A 25,472-nucleotide genomic window follows, 5' to 3' on the forward strand; every position below is an offset into this window, starting at 1 on the left:
CAGTATATCACCGATAATTAAAACACTCATTTAAGTCATGACAACAACACAATTAACTTACCACTGATATAACTCAACAAAGAGATACGTTTATATTACTTATATTAACTACATATTTTGATATATATTATATGGTATATTTTGAACCATTTTTTAATTTAGCTGAATATTCTTCGGAAAATGCCTCTACCAAGTATGAAATATGACAGTTTTCCATTCCCTCAGTTAGTTGATATAGTTGAGTGTTTTGTCCTCTTTTTAAATTTACTTATTTTTATGCCCCATTTATTGGTATTATGTTTTCTGGTCTGTGCGTCCGTTCGTTCGTTCGTTCATCCGTTCATCCGTTCGATTGTCCGTTCGTCCGTTCGTCCGTCTGTCCCACTTCAGGTTAAAGTTTTTGGTCGAGGTCGTTTTTGAAGTCCATTCAACTTGAAACTTAAGTACATGTTCCCTATGATATCATCTTTCTAATTTTAATGCCAAATTAGAGATTTCCCATCATTTTCAAGGTCCACTGAACAAAGAAAATGATAGTGCGGAAGGGGAAATTAGGGGTTCAATTATTTTTGTTTTTAGGATTATTATCGAGTGTAATTTGATTTATTTATTTCAAATATACGCTTTGATTGTGCTTATTGTATTCAGATAGTGTCGAACCAGTTAATTTTATTTCAGTTTTTTGTTATAATAGAGGTCGGTCATTTAAAGACGTATCAACCGTATCGTTTACGTTGACGTATCGGCATCTGCAGATTTATCAACAGTGTGTGATCTCGAGCTTCTATGTACTTTCAATAATGCAAATGAGCAACTGATTAATTTCTAATGGAAAAATTAACAAAACAATTAGGAAATATCGATCGAGTTTTTGTGGAACATGTAATCTGGCTTTTAAAGATATTCCGGATAGTTGGAACAGTATACAGGCATGATAGGAGTGAATACGGTAAAATCGTTTATTTGTGTGCTAACCTGTGCTCACGTAGAACCAAATTGTTATTTGACAAATAAAGTGATACTCAGTACTGTTTTATTAAATGTACATGTATTTATATGACATCTGAAGACAACTCGTGTTTCTCTTACCTCTTATGATAACATCGCAAATGAACAATATTCAAAGTTCCTTACATGTATATAAGTAGTACATTTGATTTTTTGTGTGCGTTTATTCAAGATCTTGAAATATTTTTTAACTAGATTATTAAAGGATTGTGTACGATATTCGTATACCTGCCCTACCTTGGCTCCCTTACTATTATTTTTACAAAACACCACCTTTTGCAGAATTTGAAAGTGAATGTTTGATTGATTCGAACGTAAAGTGTTCTTAAGCTCGGGATCACATAATATTTTTTGATAAATACTAGTATGCAGATGCGGATACGTCAACGTATACGATACGTTTTTAAATGACCAACCTCTATTTATATCCCTTTGTACACTGTGTACGTGTGTTTTTATTTGTGTAATTATGGTTATTTATTTATGTCATTTATATTGAATAAGCATCTGTAGGCTAGAAAACTAATAAAACACATACTAGTAACATGAAACGCTAAAATGGTCCATGCATTTTGATTTGCAACTGTTGCAGTTCATGCAACTTCTTCAGTAAATCATAGACCTTAAATTATTCTCCTCGTTAATTTTTAAAATCTGAATATCGGTACACTATTCTTGTCGTAATTTAAAATTGACAATCGTATCAACAGACAACCTTAAGAAAGCGTTTTTGTCAAATATCTATACGAAGAAAGATTGTATTACTTTAAATGCACCGGAGTTAACTTGTTGATAATTGTTTTAAATAACTTTGATTGAAATCTTTCCAATAACTTGTACCCACTGAAGTGAGCACAACTTGACATTTCGTTTGTTTTGTAATTTTTCGAAATGCTTTAATCGGACTCAATGGTCAGATAACTGTTCTAATTAGGTGAGTAAAACTTAAAATAATATGTATAAAGGTTAATCTACTCAACAGGGATATTTATCTATACCCCTACTTTGAAGGAGAGGGTACACTTATTCACCTTTGCAAAACGATCGTCTAAATGAATTATGTCACTTCCTTCTACATGATCTTCAAATTATGAATTCCTTACATTAAGCTTCGTCACCAACTTTCTGTTTACTGCATTCTTATATGTTCTCTCAAAAAAATGGCCATGCATCGTCTTTCTTTTTTTCATTCTAGAACTTTCATTTTTAACTGATATTTTAAAACTGTCATCACCAAATCAATTTTGATATGATAAAGACATCGATACAGACACATGTGCTACCTTTATTACTTTGACAAATATTTGCGGCGCATCTGAATCACTAACTACATGTATTCTAGGAAATTGGATATTCTTCATACTTATTTCAAAGTGCTATCGATTTATCCTTGTTTATCCGTTAAGGCTATACATACTGACTCATATTAATGTTATAATGGTTTTATGTACAATTATATGATACTCTCAATACTGATAACAAAACTATTGATCGAACAAAAGTAAATGCAAAATTCAACATACAAATATATGAACGTAGTAACAATTCTAACCTTTTTTTTCCTTTTTAAAAATATTTTTTGGTTAACTTTATACAGCAAAGACATTATCACTAGATTAATTAACATCTATGTTATAAAAAATGTGTCTAAAATGAGACTAGCTTGGGATTTGTTTGCATTTTTGATTGAAATAAGAGTTTATGGTTCTAAATTAAATATATATCAAAACAAGTATTATACCATATTATATATTTTGAAGATTGTTATTTTCTCATGATGGCTTTTTTGTCCTAAATCTGTGATGTGATCAGTCTGTCAGAGGCCGATTCCGGATACATTTTTATTTATTAAACCTGCAGCTTTTATCGCAAAAAGCTCGACATAGGGAAAGTGAACCGGCGGCGGCGGCGGCAGCATAAACTAACTTCTTAAAAGCTTTATTCTTAGAAGGTACATGGATGCATCATACTCTGTATATAGATGCCTCTGGTCGATTGTTCTTGTCTTCATTTTCATGGTTCAGCGACTGCTGATGTTTTTATAATGTTAATTTCTCTCTTATAATGAGTAATAGGATACCTCTATTTTCTATGTTTATGCGTATCTTGCAAGATCATAATGCCCGTCAGACAGCCTTCACTTGACCTTGACCTCATTTCATTGATCAGTGAACAAGGTAATGTTTTGATGGTCAAACTAATATCTCAGATACTATAAGCAATAGGTTTAGTATATTCGGTGTATAGAATGATTGAAGGATTTTAAGGTGTACATGTGCAACTGGCAAGTGTCATCTGACCTAGACTTCATTTCCATGGTTCAGTGATAATGGTTAAGTTTTTTGTGTTTTAGTCTGTTATAATACTGTATGCCATGCATGTACATGTAGGTCTACTATATTTGGTGTATGGAATGATTGTAAGGTGAACATGTCCAACTGTCAGGTATTATCTGACCTCAACCTTATTTTTTCGTGGTTCAGTTGTCGAAGTAAAATTTTTTTTTTTCCAAATACTTTATTCGATAGGTCAACTAGATTTTGTGTATGGAAATATTTTATGATGTAAAAAAAAGAAGATGTGCTATGATTGCCAATGAGACAACTCTCCGCAAGAAGACCAAAATTACACAGAAATAAACAACTATAGCCCTGCAGGCACACTTTGTTGAATCAACGTTGAATCTTTGTTGATTTTAGGTTATACATTGATCAACAAATATTCAACATTGATTCAACGTTGACAATGCAACGTTGAAATTGGTACATTGTTTCAACGTTGAATTAACATTGTGTTGAAATACCAACACTGAATCAACGTAACTCGTTGGCTAATCAATATATAAAACCCAGTAGTTGTGGATACCAGAATTGTCAAAAAAGAAGTACTGGACACATCACAATTATTTTTAAATTGACAACGATATTCACATTAAATAAAATATTTAGCAGAATTATCACTAATAAATGGTTGTGGTGATTATATGATAACACATAAAACAATCGCAGTGTATATAAGCATTACTGATTAATCATGAACTTAGCACCCCAGATATTGAAAAAATAGAAAATTCCAAAAGTTCACCCCACCCCAAAACCTAATAATAGAACAAGCATGTATACAGGATCATACAGTAAATATAAAATTAAATATTTGTGAATAACCCCTTCCCCTTAATAGTCCAGTCCTGGCCAGTGCTGGACTATTCCCCTTAACAGATCCCTACCCCTTTTTCCTTGACTTCTGATGTCAAATATCTTGTTTTCATTTCTTTTTTTCTATTCTTTTTATCAATTCAAAGAGAAAGACGTATACATCAGTACATAAACAATGGTTGACAACTTGTAATATAAACAACGGATAGATCAATTTTAATAACGATTTAAATTTTCGCGGCATAGTAACATTTCTATTTTAAGACTATTCAGATATGCGCACGCACATTAGTTTGTTGCCAAAGTTTGAATATCCGCTATCGAGACCACAAGTTATTTCTGCAGAGTTTTTATCAATATCTTTCCTGTATACAGCTGATACATTTTTATCGTAAGTATTTATATTAATTGTTGTGATTACGTTATCGTATTAAAGAAATGTGAGCATATCATGTTGTTATGAAAACTGTACTGAAAAGTTGAAATTTTACACGTGAAAAAGGGGGATGTTTAGGACAATCTAAGGATTGACCTTAGGATCAGGACAGGATCAGGATAGCATGTTACCATTCCCAAGATATCTTGCAACGTCTCAAGAATTTTTATAATTGACTATTTAAAATAAATATGAATGAATCAAAAGTAAAAAGAAATTTTAATCGCATAAAAAGGGGGGCTTGTTTACAAATTTGGGATGGAAAGGTCAGAAGCTATACATGACTCACAAAGTTGGACCTTTAATATTTTACTGTCAAAATTGAAGCAGAATTTCACAAGGTTATCAAACATAAAGGGTATATGAGGGTGGTAAAAAGTTATTTGCATTTATGGCCTTTTTATCTCACGTGTTTTGGCGTTTTATCTCTCGTATTTGGTTCGACATGCATTGTTTTTGTTTCCTTTTATTTATTTTCCTTGTTTTGTGTGGGTACTCTTAAATTCTCGTGCTAGTCCAACATTCAAGTTAAAAAAAAGGTAAGCCAGGACTAATTCGAAGTCAGCTGGGAGATTGTTTTAAATTATGTGTTCCGAGGATATAAATTGCGATCAAGTTATGAATATTCCCCCCCCCCCCCCGATTTGGATGCAACATGGGAAGGGAAAACGTGACCGCAGGGTCATTGTGTCCATTACCATGACTGTGTGATCTCCAATAACAACTGAGTAATAACTTCTAGTACTTTTTACTTAATATTCACAATTTAATTTTTCGTGCTTCCTTTACCCAAATTTTTATTTTCATTGCAGCGTTTTTTTAAATTTTATTTCACATGTTTCTGTGTTAAGAACCTCCCTTTACCATCCTCGAATATGTCAATTAGACAGATATCCATGCCGCAGCACAAGGAATACAGAAAAAGACATAAGTGGACAAACCTTCAATTTGTTCAAATTAAAATGTAGTATTTAGGATTTTCTTGCAGATTATAGCTTCTAGTCTATCTAAAAGGAAATGTAGTTGAGACTTCAAAGGACAACTGTTATTTACTTTAGTTTCCATCGGTTCTTTTACCTTTTGATTTATACTTTAAAGTAATATCATTATGAAGATATTAATAGTTAAATGTGTTGAACAGAATAAAACTTGACAATGTTACAACTTTTGATTTTGTAGATGTCATCATGAAGACCTAGACATGCTAGATGGAATCAGGAACAGCAATTCAAGTGTTTGACAAAACAATAAACTTTCATAAATTGGCTCCAAAAAAACAAGGTGTGAGAAAAGAGAAGATGAAGTTTCACTATTAATAAATAAATTTATTTTAATTTTATCATATTGAATATTTCTCTCTAATCATTGGTTGGACATTAGAATACATGGGGTAGGAAGTGTCCAAACAGCAAACTTTTGTTTTATATTTTGATCACTCAGATATTTCAAATAGATATTGAGCAAAATTTGTGTATGACGGGTTGTGCTTTCGAAATCAATATTTCTCTTGGATGATAATTTGTGTTGTTATATGCATATCGTTAATGTTAAAAAAATCTTGGTGGTTAAATTATGGTTCGTAGGAAAGCGATCAACACACCTATTTGTTATTTAGTTGATTGGTTGTTATCATCATCATGGTCAAGCCATGCTATCATCACACGAATGAAGTCACTCCGTTTTATTCTTGAAAATTACTGATATTTTACAAGTAATTGGCAGTCAATGGCATCTATTCAAAGTTTTGTGCACCCAAACACTTTTTATTGTTGTACCTATTGTTAACATGGTAATAACAAGACGGCCATCAACCAAAGAACATTATTTATATATCTTTGGGTTATCATACAGTCTTCAACAATGAGCTAATATATATAAAGCCCACACCATGTCAAATATAACCAGACAATGACTTTATTTAAAGTTCATCAAATTTGTTTTGAGATTATTTTTCAAACTTGGGTCTAATGGAGCAGTTATTGGATCAGGTTTCCTGAGGCAGAATGTTGCTATGGCATTTTGCCTGTTTAGCGCCTTAAGAAGACAATAGCTTGAATATTGCTACAGTATAAAATTATGGACTGCAAGACAAAGAAAATACAGGATGAATGAAACTTATTAGTTTAGGTGGAAACACAGTTGAACACTACCACTAACCAATTTTGATTCCGTGTTGAATACTAGTATTGTATTCACCCTGAATTCAATCTGAATTCAATTAAGCTATTGGTTGAAACAATGTTGAAGCAACCATTAATCTATATAGATTCAATGTTGAACATCAACGTTGATTCAACATAGGATTTCAACGTTGATACAAATTTGCAAAATCTAATAATAATTCAACATTGATTCAACATAGAAAATAAACATTGATTCAATGTTAAATCAACGTTGTGTGCCTGCTGGGAGGCCACAATCGGTATCGTAGATTTATTTTACCTTGATCTCATTTTCACGGCTCATTGCTCAGTGTAAAGTTTTTATGTTTTTGTCAGTTCTTCTGCAACTATAATAAATACGTCAACTATATTTGTTGTATGGACGGATTGTAATCAGGACATGTCTGCCTGGCATGGTTCATCTGACCTTGAGCTAATTTTTACATGGTTCATTGGTCAGAGTTTAGTTTTCTTGGTTTAGTCAGTTTCTTAGGATCTATTAGCATTAGGTCAACTTCATTTAGTGTATTGAGTTATTGTTAAAGATTGATTGATTGATTGTTGGTTGCTTTACGCCGCATTAGCACAAAAAGGCTATATCGCGGCGATATTGTTAAAGAGGGGAGACATATACAAGAGGGACATTCAAACTCATAGATCGAATAGGCTGTTAGTTTTCTCGTTTGAATTGTTTTACATTGTCATATCAGTGTCTTTTATAGCTGATTATGCGATATGCACTTTGCTCATTTTTGAAGTCCGTACGGTGACCTATAGTTGTTAAATTCTGTGTCATTTTGGTTTCTTGTGGATAGTTGTCTCATTGGCAATCATGCCACATCTACTTTATTACATTGACAACTGTACGGTTTACATGTATTTCTGGTCTATAGATAATGGAAGATGTGGTATGAGTGCAATGACAACAATGGTTTATATGTCCTTCAACTCACTTTGGATCATGTTGAGTTTATGTGATAGTTGTAGTAAAGCTTTATATTTAGGACTATCAACATAGTACCAATGGTTATCAAAGAAGGCGATACATGTCAGTGCGTGCACACTTGTTTTAAATAAAGTTTAGCTCGGATATTTATAGAAAAATTATATCATGCTATTTGTAAATAAGATTATAATAATTTCGAGACAGTACTAGTAAATATGCATTTTTCAATGTTATCAGACGAAAACAGTTTTTTTTTTAACCATTTATGAATATTAGTATACAACAGAAATCAAGGGATAATAAAAAGTATAGGACAAGTAATGTCTGTTCCCTAGTTACAAAGGTCACATATCATTGTATTTTCAGAACTTTTTCAGACAATTCAGTGTGGTGTCGATATGTACAGGTTAACATCAAATACTGAACAGTGTATGTAGAGTGAAAATACACTAATTATGTCTTAATTGACTGATTTGTTTCTCATCTTTTAATAACTGTTCACGAGCTCAACGGGGTCAACAATTATTTCAAAATAAAGAAAAAACAAACACATATAACATCAAGTTATTGACAAACTTAGCAGAGTCACTTAAAGATAATGTTTGGGTATGGTTGATAATATTTACTGTTTTTATAATAACAAATTAATATGATACTATGAATAAATAAGATCATTTTTTTTTGTTAGACAAACCTTCCATTTATATGACAGTTGTTATATTGACAAAACGCGATAAAAACCCACTCAGACGTTATTGGTTAATGTGACTATAAGTAGGTATCAACACCCACGACCGCTTACTACTATATCATGACGGCCAGATTATTCTGGTTAAGCAGTTACACGTTAAATTTTCCGCTTCTTTGCTAATGGAATGAATTAAAGTGAGCGGAAAAGGAGAAAATCGTTATGAATATTCATGAAAAAAATTGCAACTAGCTTTGAAATCAAAAACACTCTCATAAAAATAATAATAATAATCCAAAACATACGTATATCTTTAACATAAGAGATAGTGTAATAATAATGCTTAGGACCTCGGTGGCTAAGTGGTCTAAGTGGTTAATCAACATTTAGCCTGTCAACCATTGGGATGTAAATTCGAAACAACCTCGTGACGAGATGTTTTAACCCAGCTCTTATTATAAAAATTGGTATCTAATCTTTTGCTTCGACAGTGGTATTCCCTTTGGGTTTCAAGACTCCCTCGTCAATGTAAAATGACATTCATGAAAAATACAGGAATGCTTACATTGACTTTTAATAACAACAACAACAAAACAAAAACCAACAAACAAAAGTGTTAAAATTCTTTGAAAATCAAAAAGCTTCTCCTCCATTATTTGTTCTGCAACCTTCTCTGCTATAGAATAGCATGACATTATTTGTTATCTTTTATATACAAACGAAAGAAATGGCAACGAATGAAATGAAAGAAAAAGTCAAGGATTAAATAATTATTTAAGACGGATATCAAATGCACAGATGTTAACCTGTTAACCGCATCTGTATCACCTGAAGTACTAATAAAGTTTTAAAATTTTCTACTTTAAGTATCCTTATGAAGGTTAACACAGAAAAACGCATCAGACGCATACACATTATACTTTTTTTTAATTTTAAAGGATCTGTAAATGTAACAGAAAATATCAAACCCTTAGACATAAATTCTATGTTCCCATTGATTTGTCAATGTGTCCATTATCAACCGTCTATTACTTTTGCACAAAGCAATCGTTATATTATTACAACATTATATATCGTTTATATAAATGGGATGAATAGAGTAGTACTAACAAAAGGTTATTTAATATGTTTGTCAGTTTGATTTAATTATACTTGTTCATGTTGAATTCTCATAACTACTGCATAACCTTGGTTGAAAGTTTATAAACGTAAAATTGTTCTATCTAAATACAGTATTACATTATAAATCAGTTGATTCAACGCTTTACTATTAACTGTTTAACTGCGCACTCCCAAAATTTAGACAGATAATAATGTAAACGAATTGAAATTATGCTATTTAAGTAAATATAAAGATAGACACTTGCAGAGGTTAGTGAACATTTTATAAAACTTCATTATATAAGATATAGTTTTTTTTACCTAGTAATACTGTAAGATATCGTCTCTCACAGTTCTATATGAATGGGGCTTTTACATTTAATAAAATATTGTATGGTATGTATTGGCTATATCATTTTGCTTGGTAATACTTTTTATATTCATCTTATATACACATTGTATAATCATTACTATCTAATACATTTTATGTTTCATAATCATAAGCATACTGCGTATTTGTGTACGGTATTTTATCAATATTTTTGTAAAATGGTATAGATCGATGAAACTTGAACCCAGTCATGTTTAAAACTGTACTCTACGACTTCTGTTCTTATAATTACACATATTTTGCAATCCACTCATTCCTTTAACATTTATTAGTTGGGTTTAATATTAACGTTTTTGTCAAAAACACTATACAAAGAAGATCATATTACTTTAAATGCATTGGATTGATCGTGACAATAATTGTTTTGTATAAGTTTTTTTTCCTTTTCAATCATATTTTTGCGTAAAGTTTATACAGCAAATACATTATCCCGAATGATTAAGATATATTTATTAAAAAAAAAATGTGTATTTAAAAACGAGATTAGTTTGAGAATTGTTTGCATATTTGACGGAAATAAATAAAAGTTTGAGGCCCCAAACCAAATATATATCAAAACAACAATCCGACATATCATATATTTTGAACATCTAAAGAATGTTACTTTTTAATATTATAATATTAAAATGTTGGGTTTAACATTTATCATAGTTTATTCATTTGACACGCAATTCATTAAACGCCGTATATTATGCTTTAAAATGCTTTCAAACATTGCAGAGTTGTGATTCGTTCTAATGTTTTGAAACGTTCAACACACTAAATTTATAAAAAACCGGCTGGAATAGAATATTCTGAGAAAATTAAATAATCATCTAATTACAAAATGAATTAATACGTCTAAGATAATAATTTAATTTAATCATTTCATCATGAAAGTAACTTATATTCATGAAATAAATCGATGTGTGGTTAGCGTAGTATTGTTAAACATAATGCCTTTAGCCCTGACCCTATTTTCTTTGGACATTGCAAGTACCAAGTCAGGAATATGGCAGTTGTATTCCGTTAGTTGATAAACTAGTCGAACGTATGCCTATTTCCAAATGTTATGGACATCCCCCTTTTTTAATTTAACTTTGAGTATTTTTGTTGATTATTTTGTTTTGGGTATAAGATCGACTTTAATTTGATTTATACATTTGAATTGCCAATATACACTTTAATAGTATAAGTTGTGTGCAGGTAGAACTGAGCAATACACATCTGAACGATAGACACTTACTAAAATTTCACATAACATGTGACGCTTACATAATAGGTGCACCTGGTTTAGCTACTCGGTTTTTGTTTGTGAACTTTACTACTTAATCAATGTATAAGATTAAAACATTAGTACTTTATTGTGGTCTCAATTTGAAATTCACAAATTTATTAATAGACATCCGTAACAGAACGTTTTTTGTTAAGTATTTCTTGAATCTATATGAAATTATGGTCGTGTTACCATAATTGCAGCGGAGCGATCATTTAAGTCATGTTTTTTTTTTAATTTTACTTTTACACACGGAAGTCCGCATAACTTTACGTTCCGGTTTCAGTTGATGAAATTTTATAATCGGACTACATGAAGATTTTTATATAAGGTAATTAAAAAAAATACTGATTTAAAACATGATCAGATAAAACATACAGTCATTTAACCATTCCAAAGAAGGGGTATACTGGCTAACTAATTCCTGTCGCTCTTCTGAATAAGTTGTTTATTTCTTAAGATCTACACATAAAACATCTGTGCATTTGGTATCAAGTTACATTTGAACAAGCATTTTATTTGTCTGCTGCTCATCAGCTTTCTTTAAACTGCCTTCATTATAGCGATGTATTACATTTTATCTTTTTTTTTTTTTAAAGTTTTGAACTACAAGTAGAAACTTGTTTGACCCCACTGCATCCTTTATGTGCCTGTTTTTTAGTGATTGTCGTTGGTTCATATATGTCATTCCCGCCCCCCCCCCCCCTGAATTGTTATGTTAGTTTTAGCGTTTAAATTGTTTCATATAATATTTTATGCCGGGGCCTTTTATAGCTTACTATACACTATGATATTTTCTCATTTTTGTAGGCCGTACAATTGCCTATAATTGCTTACATCCACTTCATGTGATCTCCGGTTTATGTTTAATACTAGTTTTCGTGTATTAACTAATTTTTTGTTTTTTTTCATCATATGTGCTTATATATTCTTCATTGGGGTGTAAAAGCGTTGACCGATGTCCATTTTGTATGAAGTGAGAAAACGCACTGTCAACGCTTTTACATCCCTATGAAGTTACAAAAAGAAGCATTCAATACTTATAATTACATTTTTTAGCTAGGATCATGAAAAACACGATTTATATCAAATTTTTATTCAATTCACCCGTGCACGTTATTGTGGCACCTAGTGTCATCATAAATGATACATTTTATTGTGTAATAAAGATGTTTAGGAATAACGTGAGATTGCAGTGCAGCCAATCAGAATAATGTTTTATAATGAAACATACATTTATTACACTTATATTGAAAAGGGGCGACCTACATTTGCGCGGGTTTTTAAATGACACGCATTACAATTGCGCGGCGAAATGGTATTACGTGTGCACGAATTTACCTGTAGATTACCTTAGGTTTTTCTTTTTATTGTAATTTGTTTTTTTGAATAATGTTTTGAACATTCCCATTTAACATCTACCCAGTTTACCCCTATTACTTCTCATGATGTGGACAGGCCATTGTTATTAAATTTTACACAACTTGATTGGATTAAGTTATTCTTAGATTACCTTCAAACTGTTTATGTCTTTTAAACGAGTAAAATGATTAAACCATACCGTGCATGAATGTTTCAGTAGAATAAATGACATTCAAACTGGATCAGTCTATATTACGTTTTTCAATGAAACTAAAGGTATGAAAGGTAACAATTGCCACTTGCGTTGTATTTTTTACCTAATTTATCATATGCAAGTACACATAAGAAAAATATTATTTTTGATAGCTTATTGCGAAAAAAAAAGAGAATGTTTACTATAAATACGTTCTATTCCAGTAAACACGCCATTTTTCGGAGAGAAATGCAGATCTGAAATACATTTTACGCACGGCTACGCCAGGTAATATTATTGTTTATCTCAACAACAAAAAAAAATAGTTTCATTGGAATACAATAATAAAAATAAATTTCAAATTTATGTAGTCGGTAAATAAAGTCAATATATGTCCTATCTGACTATTTTTTTTGCATCAAAAGTCAATACGATCGTTTCAATGTCGCTTTCGTCTACCTTACACAATTTTGTTAGGCACTGTTATCGATAAGATATGTTGAGTTCTCAACCCTCTGGAATCATGATCGCGATCTAAGATCTTTAGATACTTATACAGTTGGCTATCTGTTGTTTTACTGATTGTGTTATATTTCTATTAAACAGTCACACATAGTGAATTTGCATGAGGATGCATGCATACACGCAGATACTTATCTGTCGATGCATCGCAATATTGCTCCTTTTGGAGTTTATGCGATACAATGCCATTTAACTACAGTCGCTTTTGTCTCACATTAATCGTACAGATATCTTATCCCACTTGTCGGCACTAGTGTACAACGCATTATGTTTTTGTTATTCTGGTCGTCTTAATATGAGAAAATAATTTTAGGAATGATTTTCCAAATTTTCACTTTTGTGTGACCTTTGACAATGATTGATGACAACAGGGAAGGAATCTCATACAATATAGACAAGACTATCACATTTCACTACAAGTGAATGTGCGTGATGGTATTTAAAGTCTGAATAATTCATTGTTCATCACCGCGTTGAAAAACTGTCTTTTAAATATTGTTGAACTGTTTAAAATTACAAATTTTAAATTAAATGGGAAACATGAGTTGACAAAATTTTCATAAATGACACATTTTCAAAATTTGAAAAATATTACCAAGAAATACAAACGTAATACGAAAATATGAGTTACCAAAAATATCCAATATTGATAAATTAAATATTTAACTTTAAAGAAACTTTACCTGGTCTGAATTTTTGTGGTATTAAGCCGTGTTATAAGTTTTATAATTTTTAGTTTTAGCAAACTAAAGTTCAGCAATTTGTCTATTAGTGAAGCATCATGACTCTGAATGATTTAAGTGAAGCCATTAAATTTTAAACTTGGTCTGTGTTGACTGTAATAAATATTGTGTATAAGTTGCCTAATATTTGGTTAAGGCAAAGAAAGTAAGAGAACAGAAACAAAAATTTAGCATGTTGCCATTTATTAAAGACCATTACACTAGAACAGCAAAAGAGACGCTAATCAAATTCAACTTGATCAATGACAGGACAACACATGTTAATTCTTCTTTCCTTTGAAATAGTCATCCGAGATAGAATACCAACGCAGCAAACTGGTGTCAGATCATTAAAAGCTATCCATAAGTAAAAGGCCAGTTTTTTTTTTCTATAGTATCTATAGAACATTTAAACATGTTACAATAAAAAATGTTCATAGAAATTTCAAGATGCCCGAAATGGCTAAAAAAGTACAAAGGTTAAAATGGAGTTTTTTGCTAATATCTCTAAAACCAAAGCATTTAGAGCAAATATAACAAGGTAAAATTGGTCATTAGGTCAACAACTATATGCCCTAACATTTTTATACAATTCAGGCAACCCATTGTTGGGTTGCTGCCCCTGAATTGGTAATTTGATTAAATTTTGTACAGCAAAGTAAGACCTAAAAATATCTCAACATGACCAAAATGGCCTTTATAGTTAATTTTTTAACAATTTTTATAAATTTTGTAATAACTTACAAAACATTTTCCGCTTTACCTACTGGGCCGAGTTCATTATTGATAGATATAATTTTAAGTAGTAAGAATGTTTAGTAAAGTAAATCCACAAAAACATTACCATCACAAAAACACAATTTTGCCATAAATCCATCCATGTCCTTTGTTTGATATACACATCGACCAAGGTGAGCGACAGATGCTCTTTAGAGCCTCTAGTTCAATCTCTCAAGGAAAGACCATTGATAATCTGCTTATTACTGTTTATCTCGGCGACATCAATGGCGTAGGCTAATGACGTTATAAATACTTTTTCTTTTCCACTGAGAAAATCCATATCACCTCCTCAGTAGCGTGATACCAAATATAATTAGATATTACTAGAACACACACGCGAAATCGCAGGCATTTAGAACGTGGTTGAAAGTATGTAAACTATTGTAGGACGAATTTTTAAAAAAAATTTATGTCTGGAAAATTTTAGGAAATGTATCAAAATAAAGAGTGACTGTAGTGACAGGACAATTTTTTTAGTCCTCATCTTTTTTCCAATGTCCGTGATTGTTGGTTTCTATTTTTTCTCTATACTTTGACCATACATATACTATAAAATAAAGTGTATTTGCTATTCATCAATTTCAAATTTACAATCCGAGGCGATATTGTCATTATAGAGACTCTATATGTATAAAATATCAGTTACAGCCGACGATAGCAAATTTGGAATTGATAGTAAATAACAAATAATCTTTATTTATAGTATATGTATAATTAAAGTATAGAAATAAACATGAAAATAATTGTCCTGTACCCAAGTACCCCAAAATTATGTGCAATTCTTAAATCAGTCCTTAATGGAAGTCTTGTCTATGACTTAAAAGTTTGTCCGATGACAGAATCAATATTCGGATGCCTTTATTTTCGTTTTTCTCCTAAAATAACCCAAAAGGAATAATCATAAGCGAGGATGACAAGTGCGACTATGTGTGGGTCCTATGGGACAAAGAAGCATGGTGATTAATTTATTGTGGAAGGCAGAGAGACAACACACAAAGTGAGGTCTTCTCGTTTAATAGTATAGATAATACAAAAAATAGCAATGACTACCAAACACGACTCTTTTACCCGCTTTAGTGAAAATTATAGGAGTTTCATAGATGCAACTGCATATAACAAAGAAAAAAACATTGACATATTTCTATGAATTTTGTCATTGCACACATACCCGAAGGTGCACAACAATGCTGGATAAATAGGTTAATACAATAATTGTGATGCAGGTCAATCAAAAGAGTGCGTAATCTAAGTAAACGAAATTCAATGATCTTCAGCTTTTCCATCTTGCTTACTTAAACATGGCACTGCATTAAAATAAGACAAGGCGTTTATGTTTCCTTGATTTGATGACATTCGGTTTAACAATCGTGCATTTTCCCGTAAAATGCTTATATTCTTACATCATCGTTCAATAATATCGGGTAACCCATTCATTAAAAACAGATCTTTGAATTTCAGTTCCATACTTGTCTGACATAACTGATTGTTAAATGTATTACAGTTATCTCCCTTTGCACAGTGCATTGTCTATGTATGTATGTGTTGAAAATCGGGTATCTTTTTGGTTATATATGTATGTCATTTTTGTTAGATAAACATTTGTAAGATAGATAATTACTAAAAATACACATAACAGGTGACACTTATTTGATCGGTACACCCACTTTTGGTAATCGGATTTTGTTTTTGACCTTTAGTTTTCTTCTTTTACACAACTTCACATTCTGTTATTTTCTTTGTAAAATTTCTAAATTGGACTAAGTGGTCTAAACATTGTGTTGTTAAGGTGAGTACTATGTAAATATTGTCAATAGTTATCAAAAGTAACAGGATTATAATTTTATACGCCAGACGCGCGTTTCGTCTACATAAGACTCATCAGTGACGTTCAGATCCAAATAGTTAAAAAGCCAAACAAATACAAAGTTGAAGAGCATTGAGGACCCAAAATTCCAAAAAGTTGTGCCAAATACGGCTAAGGTGATCTACTCCTGGGGTAAGAAAATCCTTAGTTTTTCGAAAATTCAAAGTTTTGTAAACAGAAAATTTATAAAAATGACCATATAATTGATAAGACCAAGACCATTTCGGCATAACCTATCTTAAAAAAAAAGGAGACGGTTTACTGATCTTCCTATGTCTGCCGTCCGGTTTGTCGCTCTTTTTCTTAGTAATTACAAATTCTCCATACATATGGTATCGAGTTCCATGCAGTAAAACTACATCATGCTTATCGAATTCTTTAATGTCCGATCTATTTTTGATTTTTGTTTTAACTTTTAGCCTCATGTAAGCTTACACTACCGTATATTGTGTTTTAATATTTATGTTATGTTTCTAAAATGTCATTGGATTTCATATATTCGACTTTGATTGTTCCTGAGGACGGCAAAAAAAGGAAAGCGATTAGGACACATGCAATTTATAACGTTTAGAAAGAGACAAATAACTTTGTATTGTACTTATGGGTTGAATGTGTTTGAGCTTTTGAATTTGCTCCTTGATAAAAGGACTTATCTTGATAAGTGCTTCTCTAGAACAAATGTAAGTAAAACAGCGTTTTCTATTGTCTGCACATGCAACAGTTTTCCTCTAATTTTAAAAGGTAAATACAAGTCCCTCTCAGGGCATACTTTACAAAGTTTATAAATCGCATTTTTGACATTTAAAAAATTCCAACAATGTGTTACATGTAATTGAAATAATTTCCAGTTTAAATATACAGATGAATTCGCAATTAAGTGAATAGATCTTATTACATCTGATGCAGACCAATATGTCAATAATGTGAATTCATTATTATTAGATTTGTCAGTAAAAAAACATCTAGGTTTTTGAAAAAATCAAGCTTGATAATAAGACAATATTCAAAAATGTAATGAATTACTATTTCTCTTATTCTTTACCAATGTACACTATTGCTGACCTATTTATTATTTTATTAAATCAACGTTCGATTCGTCACAGTTCTGTGAATGTTTAATTGTCAAAATTATGATGTCAATATTTGATTTTTTTGGAAATTCCTATTCTTTTTCTTTAGAAAAAAAAAGCGACCATACCAAATGCCGTCACATAGAAAAACACATTTCTTTCCTGAATTTTCGAAGTGAATGATTCATTTTGTCCAAATGTCGTCTAAAAATCATAAAAAATTACCGTATGATATTTGTCAACTGTCGACAGTTATATTTTAAATATTAAACTGTCTCGAGAGGATGAATATCTAATCACACTTGATGCAGTCGTATATATTTTGAAATTATTTGATTTAAAGTTTTCATATGAATCGTATAGTTGAAATTATACACTAACAAGCTATCAACTGGATAAACAAATAGATCTTTGGACCAGTTGAGTCGACATTTTATAAAGACTGTATTATATTATATTTTGTTTCGGTTAAGAATTAGCTTCTTTATTTGATATCAAGGAGCCACATGGCATTCTTTGTGCTTCAGAAACAATTTCCAACGGTCCTTACAAGGAAATAACTAACCGGAATACCTGTCGTTAACGGACATTTACATGATCATGACAGGTGGGACGTGGTTTCTCTGATAAGAAAGATGACTCTTTCATAAAATACTTTCCTGTTTTTAATTTTACATTGAAGTTGATAAGTTGCTTACCATATGTTTTCCTTAATTATAGTTGTATAGACTTTATTTTGTATTCAAATACTGAAAATATTGCACTTAAATGAATGTCAGTGACTTATAGTTATCCCTGGTCTTCATTACTTTCCGTTAAAATCGTACAATAACTCGAGTTTGCTTTGAATAATTTGAATGTTTATGAGAATTCTTTAAAACATGTTTACTCAATGAAATAAACATACTATCGATTGAAGAACTGCTTATTATCGTTATATATGGCCTACCTGTATGACAATGGTATTGACTGCGACAGCGATACTGACATCGTCTACGGCTCAGTCACTATTGCTGTCTTAGTCAATATCACTAGCATGTTGGCTGTCCATATGTCACGATACTGACCTGTTTTCAGTTACTATTATGTAAGGATAAACTTCGATGTACGTAAAGTAAGTATTTGCTATATACTTTAGATGCATAGAAGTATCTATGTGTATCCTACACATGAATGCAAAAAAAGTGTGCAATAGTCTTATATAGATTTAAAAGGAACAATATTACTTAGTATATTGTCTGATAGTGTATTTATCACAAATTCTATAAAATGCATGTTTCCGTGTTTTAAATTAAACCATCCATTTATAATTTATTTTTTGTCAAAGAGTTCTAAAAGTGTTCCATGAATTAAACCAAAATCACACCCTTCGGAAATAAATAATGTGGATATTAAAACATCGCAATTTAAAATTGATTTAGAAATAAATAAAGGTTACATAATACGCCAGTTTTTCTAAAAGAAACACTTTACTTACAAAGCGATCTGTGTTCTCATCGGTCGACAAATCAGCCTCTAATTTGATGGTAGTATGACGGTAATACTACAAGGAAGTTCTTGAAATGAATTAATAAATTATTCTGCGTTCAACTTCGTGCGTTCAACAGAGTCACAGGTAAACCATAATATCATTACCACATTGCAGCTTAAGGCCTTTTCTAAACATTTGGAAGATCCATACTATCCATTGCCGCTTTGACACATTCTCCATTTCCTTTCTCATTTTTTTTGTATTTGTTACCAACACTTTGTATATTCCTCGTTAGAAAACGTTTCGTATTCTCCTCCAGAAAGTGTTTAACAACTTATCTTTTGGTATTTTCAACTAGTAACTCAACTTTTACCAAGCTTCTTCTCACCAACTCTCATAATAAAGCTATCAATATTGATTTGCTCATCAGTGCACAAGTTTTATTATACGGGGTAGCTCTCAAATGGCTATCGTCAGATGTCCTTAATTCACCAACGAACTACTTCTGCTTACTACATGTGCGGGATTTTCTCGACGTATTAAGGACCCATTCGTCTTTTTGTTGCTCTTTGGTCGGGTTGTTGTCTCTTTGACACATTTGTCTTTTACTTTCTCAATGATATTTTGAATTTGAATAGCCGTCTGTTCTTCTGACTTTAACATAACAATCCCTCAATGTTTCATCTAAACTGGTTAGATCCATGTCATCAAAATTCACATTTGTTACTCTTTTCTAATTGCCACTTTTCAAAACAGCATTTGAAAGGAATACATTTCACAGTTGATTTGTTTTCTTGAATAAATTGTAATGCTACTTGCTTTTTAAGTTTTTTCCACCGCCCACAAAAGAATATATATATGCGTTATTTCTATGCAATGTGTCAAGTAATGTTATGTTAATTGGCATGGATGACGTCTTCCAACAATTCCATGGTTGACTGTTGGAATCATTGACCACAAATTACACAATAAAATTTGATATGTCTCGCTTTTCGGTCATTAAGCTTTTCTTTGTACTTATAGTCCAAAATGTGTGATCGACAACTCTGATTCCATTGTTTAGAGTCTGGGTACAATAATCGTACTCACACTTTTTTTGTCTTAGGCACTAGAATGTTTCAAATGATTAAATCTAAAAATTTACAGATACAGTTATTGCATTAAAATAGGAACAACAGTAACTTATTTGAAGAATTAGATTAAACAAATATCATTGGTTAAATGACAAATAAACTCATCATAGATATCAGGACCAAAATATTAAATTACGCAAGACGCGCGTTTTGTCTACAAAAGACTCATCAGTGACATTCGAATCGAAAAATGTTTTAAAGGCCAAATAAAGTACGAAGTTGAAAAGCATTGAGGACCAAACATTCCTAAAAGTTATGCCAAATATGGCTAAGGTAATCTATTCCTGAAGTAAAAAGCCTTAGTTCTTTTTAAATTTTAAGTTTTGTTTACAGTTAATTTACAATTATGAACATACCAATGCTAACTCAAGTCAACACGGAAGTGCTGACTACTAGGCTGGTGATAGCCTCGGGAAAATAAATCTCCACCAGCAGTGGCATCGACCCAGTGGTTGCATATAAACTCATCATAGATACCAGGGCCAAAATATTATATTTACGCCAGACGCGCGTTTCGTCTACAAAAGACTCATCAGTGACATTCGAATCGAAAAATGTTCAAAGGCCAAATAAAATACGAAGTTGAAGAGGATTGAGGACCAAACATTCCTAAAAGTTATGCCAAATATGGCTAAGGTAATCTATTCCTGAAGTAAAAAGCCTTAGTTCTTTTTAAATTTTAAGTTTTGTTTACAGTTAATTTACAATTATGAACACATCAATGCTAACTCAAGTCAATACCGAAGTGCTGACTACTGGGCTGGTGATAGCCTCGGGGAAATAAATTACCACCAGCAGTGGCATCGATCCAGTGGTTGCAAATAAACTCATCATAGATACCAGGGCCAAAATATTATATTTACGCCAGACGCGCGTTTCGTCTACAAAAGACTCATCAGTGACATTCGAATCGAAAAATGTTTTAAAGGCCAAATAAAGTACGAAGTTGAAGAGCATTGAGGACCAAACATTCCTAAAAGTTATGCCAAATATGGCTAAGGTAATCTATTCCTGAAGTAGAAAAGCCTTAGTTCTTTTTAAATTTTAAGTTTTATTTACAGTTAATTTACAATTATGAACATATCAATGATAAGTGCTGACTACTGGGCTGGTGATACACTCGGGTAATTTATTATTGTATTGTCATTTTGAATTTTATATAACATCGATGTTTTCCTTGGCTTCATTTTATTGTCATATTAATAGTTAACATATCGTAAGTTAGGCGTCATCAGCCATATTGAATTACTTCGATCAACAATATATGATTACTTCATAAAAATTAACAATTGAAAACTAGATTCAAAAGCGAACGTTCGATGGGTTTATATCCAAATTTGGATTGTAGAATTAACGGATATAACCTTTAGTTTGAAAGATTTCATTTGTATGATGTCACTTTAGCCACGACATCTATGCTTCAAAATTAATATAAAGTTTCGTGAACTGAACTCCGAGGTTAATTCAAAACGGAAAGTTCTTAATCAATTATTAAAATCTGAAGCTCAAACAAATCAAAAACTTCATCACAAAATACCATGTCGTATGTCAATACAAAACTACACTCGGCATACCAGTGACAATTCGGAATGTTCGGAACTAAGCAAAAGTGAGAAAGTAGGGTTATTAACCACTCAGTTCATTTTTAAAATTTAGTTTAAACCAACTGTATTAGTGCGGTGACCAGACGCAATATGTTTTAGATTTAATCTTCAAACATACTATATGACTAAATTATATATCATTTGATTGGGAAAGATGAGTACTTTTGAAATATCGATGTCGTCTTAAAGAAATGTTGTAACAGTTTTGAATAAAATAAGGTCAAAGCTTCAAAGTAGACACAGTTGTTTTACCTACTCCAAACAGAGACGAAGTTGTGACGCATCTGTTTAGTGCACGTACAGCAGGCAACAGTTTACAAAATGTTTAGGAAAGACAAGCAAATAGTTGGTAAATGGGTTAAACTCTTCGCCCATCCTTTACACTGCTAATGTTCCCAATATGCACCTACAAATCGCTTGTCTGTATCATATGTTTGTAGTAGTGCAGACACAGAACAATCACATTCGTATTAGAGGTCCATATGATTGTTCAGTAGCTGTTTCCCATTTCTCTAAACATTCATCCCAAAGTTTAAGGCATTGAGTATCATATGAGTATCAGCCTCCTTTTGAGCGCTAAACAAGTTACGACAGTCATTGAATGTGTTGGTTAAAATAACTTTGACAAAAGTTCCGGCTAGGTAAAGCTCACAATCAGGTGGACTCATAGGAGATTTGTCAATGTTTTGAAGAATAAAACTAACAAAAAATGTTAGGAGAGCCTGTTTGATTTCTTTAACAGAAAAAAAACTTCTTCAAATGAGGAATACGTCTGCCTTCAATAATTTGATACACTTTGGTGGAAGCTGAAGTCGTTGTGCGGCGTTCCCTTTCAGCAGACTTTATAGAGTTGTTCATGTCGTAGAAGTCAAACACATATGCTACTGTGTGCACTTACAGAAAAGCATTGGGACATCTTTTTATAATAATAATAGTCAGCTGCAAGGTCACCGAATATTTTACTTTTCTTAACATATATACATTGTTTATTTTCTTTGGTTACATCTTCTGACATCAGACTCGGACTTCTCTTGAACTGAATTTTAAATTGCGTATTGTTATGCGTTTACTTTTCTACATTGGTTAGAAGTATAGGGGGAGGGTTGAGATCTCACAAACATGTTTAGCCGCGCCGCAATATTGCGCCTGTCTCAAGTCAGGAGCCTCTGGCCTTTGTTAGTCTTGTATTATTTAAATTTTAGTTTCTTGTGTACAATTTGGAAATTAGTATGGCGTTCATTATCACTGGACTAGTATATATTTGTTTAGGGGCCAGCTGAAGGACGCCTCCGGGTGCGGGAATTTCTCGCTACATTGAAGACCTGTTGGTGACCCTCTGCTGTTGTTTTTTATTTGGTCGGGTTGTTGTCTCTTTGACACATTGCCCATTTCCATTCTTAATTTTATTTAAACAATGCCATACAATCTCTATTGTAAGTTGTGAGTGATGAGTCAAAAGATGGTAGAGAAAGTTTTCGAATTGCTTCACCAACTCAGACGTCATCGTGAAAAACGAAAATTAAAAAGTGGGACCTATATTTTCTATTATAACATAATCTCTACAGTTTGCCAAAATTAGTGCACGTCTAAATACAATTTCTTGACCTGAGATTATTTTCCCCGATTTACATTTAATGTTTGTTTTTGAAGTCATGTTTTCAAACGTTTATAGTTTTGATTTTGATATTGGACTATAAAAACTCCTTGATTGACCTACAGAAAAAAGACTAGTGATGAAATATCTAGACATGTTCAAGCCTTCCTTGACAGCTGTGATCAAAGAATCTTGAGTTGATAAGACATGGAGGACGGGATTCGACATCTAAGGGATCAGTCATGGTTTTATTCAGATGGTTCATAATTATTATGCCATGCTCTTCGTATCTTTTTATCGCTGTTTTTTTTTCTCGTGTGAATTTGCTTATTTGTAGTTTTAACATAAGTAGGCATTATATTCGTGACGATTTTTGCCTGAGCGATAGTGAAGGCCACAATAACACGAATATAATGTCTAACCATGTTAAAACTACTAAACCATGATAAAGTATAGCTTGCATCAATTATTTCGGTTATAATAAGGACAATTGAGGCTGAACTCGATTGAAATCTAATTAATTGATATTTTACTGTAGGCAAAGACTGGAACAGTATACACTATTGATGATATAAATTGATATTTTATATCATTTTTACAACTACAAGTTCAATTTCAATTAGCATATACATGGTTGGCATGATATATTCACATACAGATGTTGACAAAAAAAAAAAAAAACTGTGCGTTTTTTTATTTACGTTGTGATAATTTTATATTACTTTTATACACAGGCTATGACATAACACAGTCAAGATGTAACATGCACTGAATATCCGTTCTGAACAGAATCAACAACAAGAACACGGTCTAGCTGAGAGGGTCAGTAAAGTTATCTTAGTTTATTGTTTTTTTGCTTTTTGTCTCGCTTGACGGAGGCTGTTTCCGGCGTCGGTGATGACGTCAGCGTCAGCGGCGTCAACAATGTATAACTTAAGTAATAATTGATGCAAGCTATACTTTATTGTAGTTTTAACATAAGTAGGCATTATATTCGTGACGATTTTTGCCTGAGCGATAGTGAAGGCCACAATAACACGAATATAATGTCTAACCATGTTAAAACTACTAAACCATGATAAAGTATAGCTTGCATCAATTATTTCGGTTATAATAAGGACAATTGAGGTAATTTTCTATGACCGATGTTTATAAGTGAAAAGGGTTTGTGTAGGCTCTTCCATGAACCTCATTTTATTGTTTGTAAACAAGGAAACAACTGGCGATATGATTTTGCAGAAGGAGGGGGGGGGGGGGGGGTTGAACAACTAGCATTAACAATTTCGAATTGAAACATATGGCAGTCATAATAAATGAACGTGAATCATTTAATTGTTTAGAAGTGTTTAGATTAATGAAAATATTAAATGTATGACAATTTGTTAAAATTCATTATCTTTTAGTTGTCAATATACGCATGTGCAAACAAATTTTATTGGATTTAGAGCATGGGTTTGTTCAAAAAGCGAAAGATGCACGTCATATTAGAATTTGTGATTAGGTCTAATAAATGGTGAACCACTAGATGTAAGTCAATGATGTGTGGTATGCAGTTGTATTGGAATTGACACATATTATTACCATGAAGATTATTTGGCGCCGCACCATCAGTTATGGTCTATTGACTTTGAAACTTGTTTTTAGTTCTCACGTATCATAGGATTGTGAAAAAGGTAGTTTATGGGGAACCACTACTAGTGAGTCAAAACTAATTAGTATGCAGTTGTATAAGCATTCGATTATCTAATTTCAATGGAGATTATTTTGCCTCGTCCGATCAGTCAGGGTCTATTGACTTTGGAAATGTTGTTTAATTTACATAGAACTCTAAAGTGCGATGGGGAAGCTAAAGTACGATGGCCACGCTACAGTGCGAGAATCTACGCTAAAGTGCGATGCTTCCTTACGCTAAAGTCAGATGGTCCGTGAAAACATAGACGTTAGAAACGTAGTTTGATAATGACGTTAACAATCATTCATATGAACCAAAAATGATCATGCCGGAAAGAAAGATT

General features: G+C 32.0%; 1 protein-coding gene across 2 annotated transcripts in view; it reads left to right on the forward strand.

Annotated features, from left to right (window-relative positions):
• Window positions 1–1,854: 1,854 nt before the first annotated feature.
• The window catches only part of LOC139527374 (putative amidohydrolase YtcJ), an 86,785-nt gene continuing 63,167 nt past the window's right edge, over window positions 1,855–25,472 (forward strand). The window contains exons 1-2 of one of the 2 annotated variants that reach the window (XM_071322787.1): window positions 1,855–1,942; window positions 24,192–24,279. The gene's annotated coding sequence lies outside the window, so the exon portion shown is untranslated. Of the gene's footprint in view, window positions 1,943–18,752; window positions 18,770–24,191; window positions 24,280–25,472 lie in introns of those variants that run through there. The other variant, XM_071322788.1, reaches the window with a different exon arrangement.

Source organism: Mytilus edulis, chromosome 6 (genome assembly GCF_963676685.1).
Source record: "Mytilus edulis chromosome 6, xbMytEdul2.2, whole genome shotgun sequence".
NCBI lineage: Eukaryota > Metazoa > Mollusca > Bivalvia > Mytilida > Mytilidae > Mytilus > Mytilus edulis.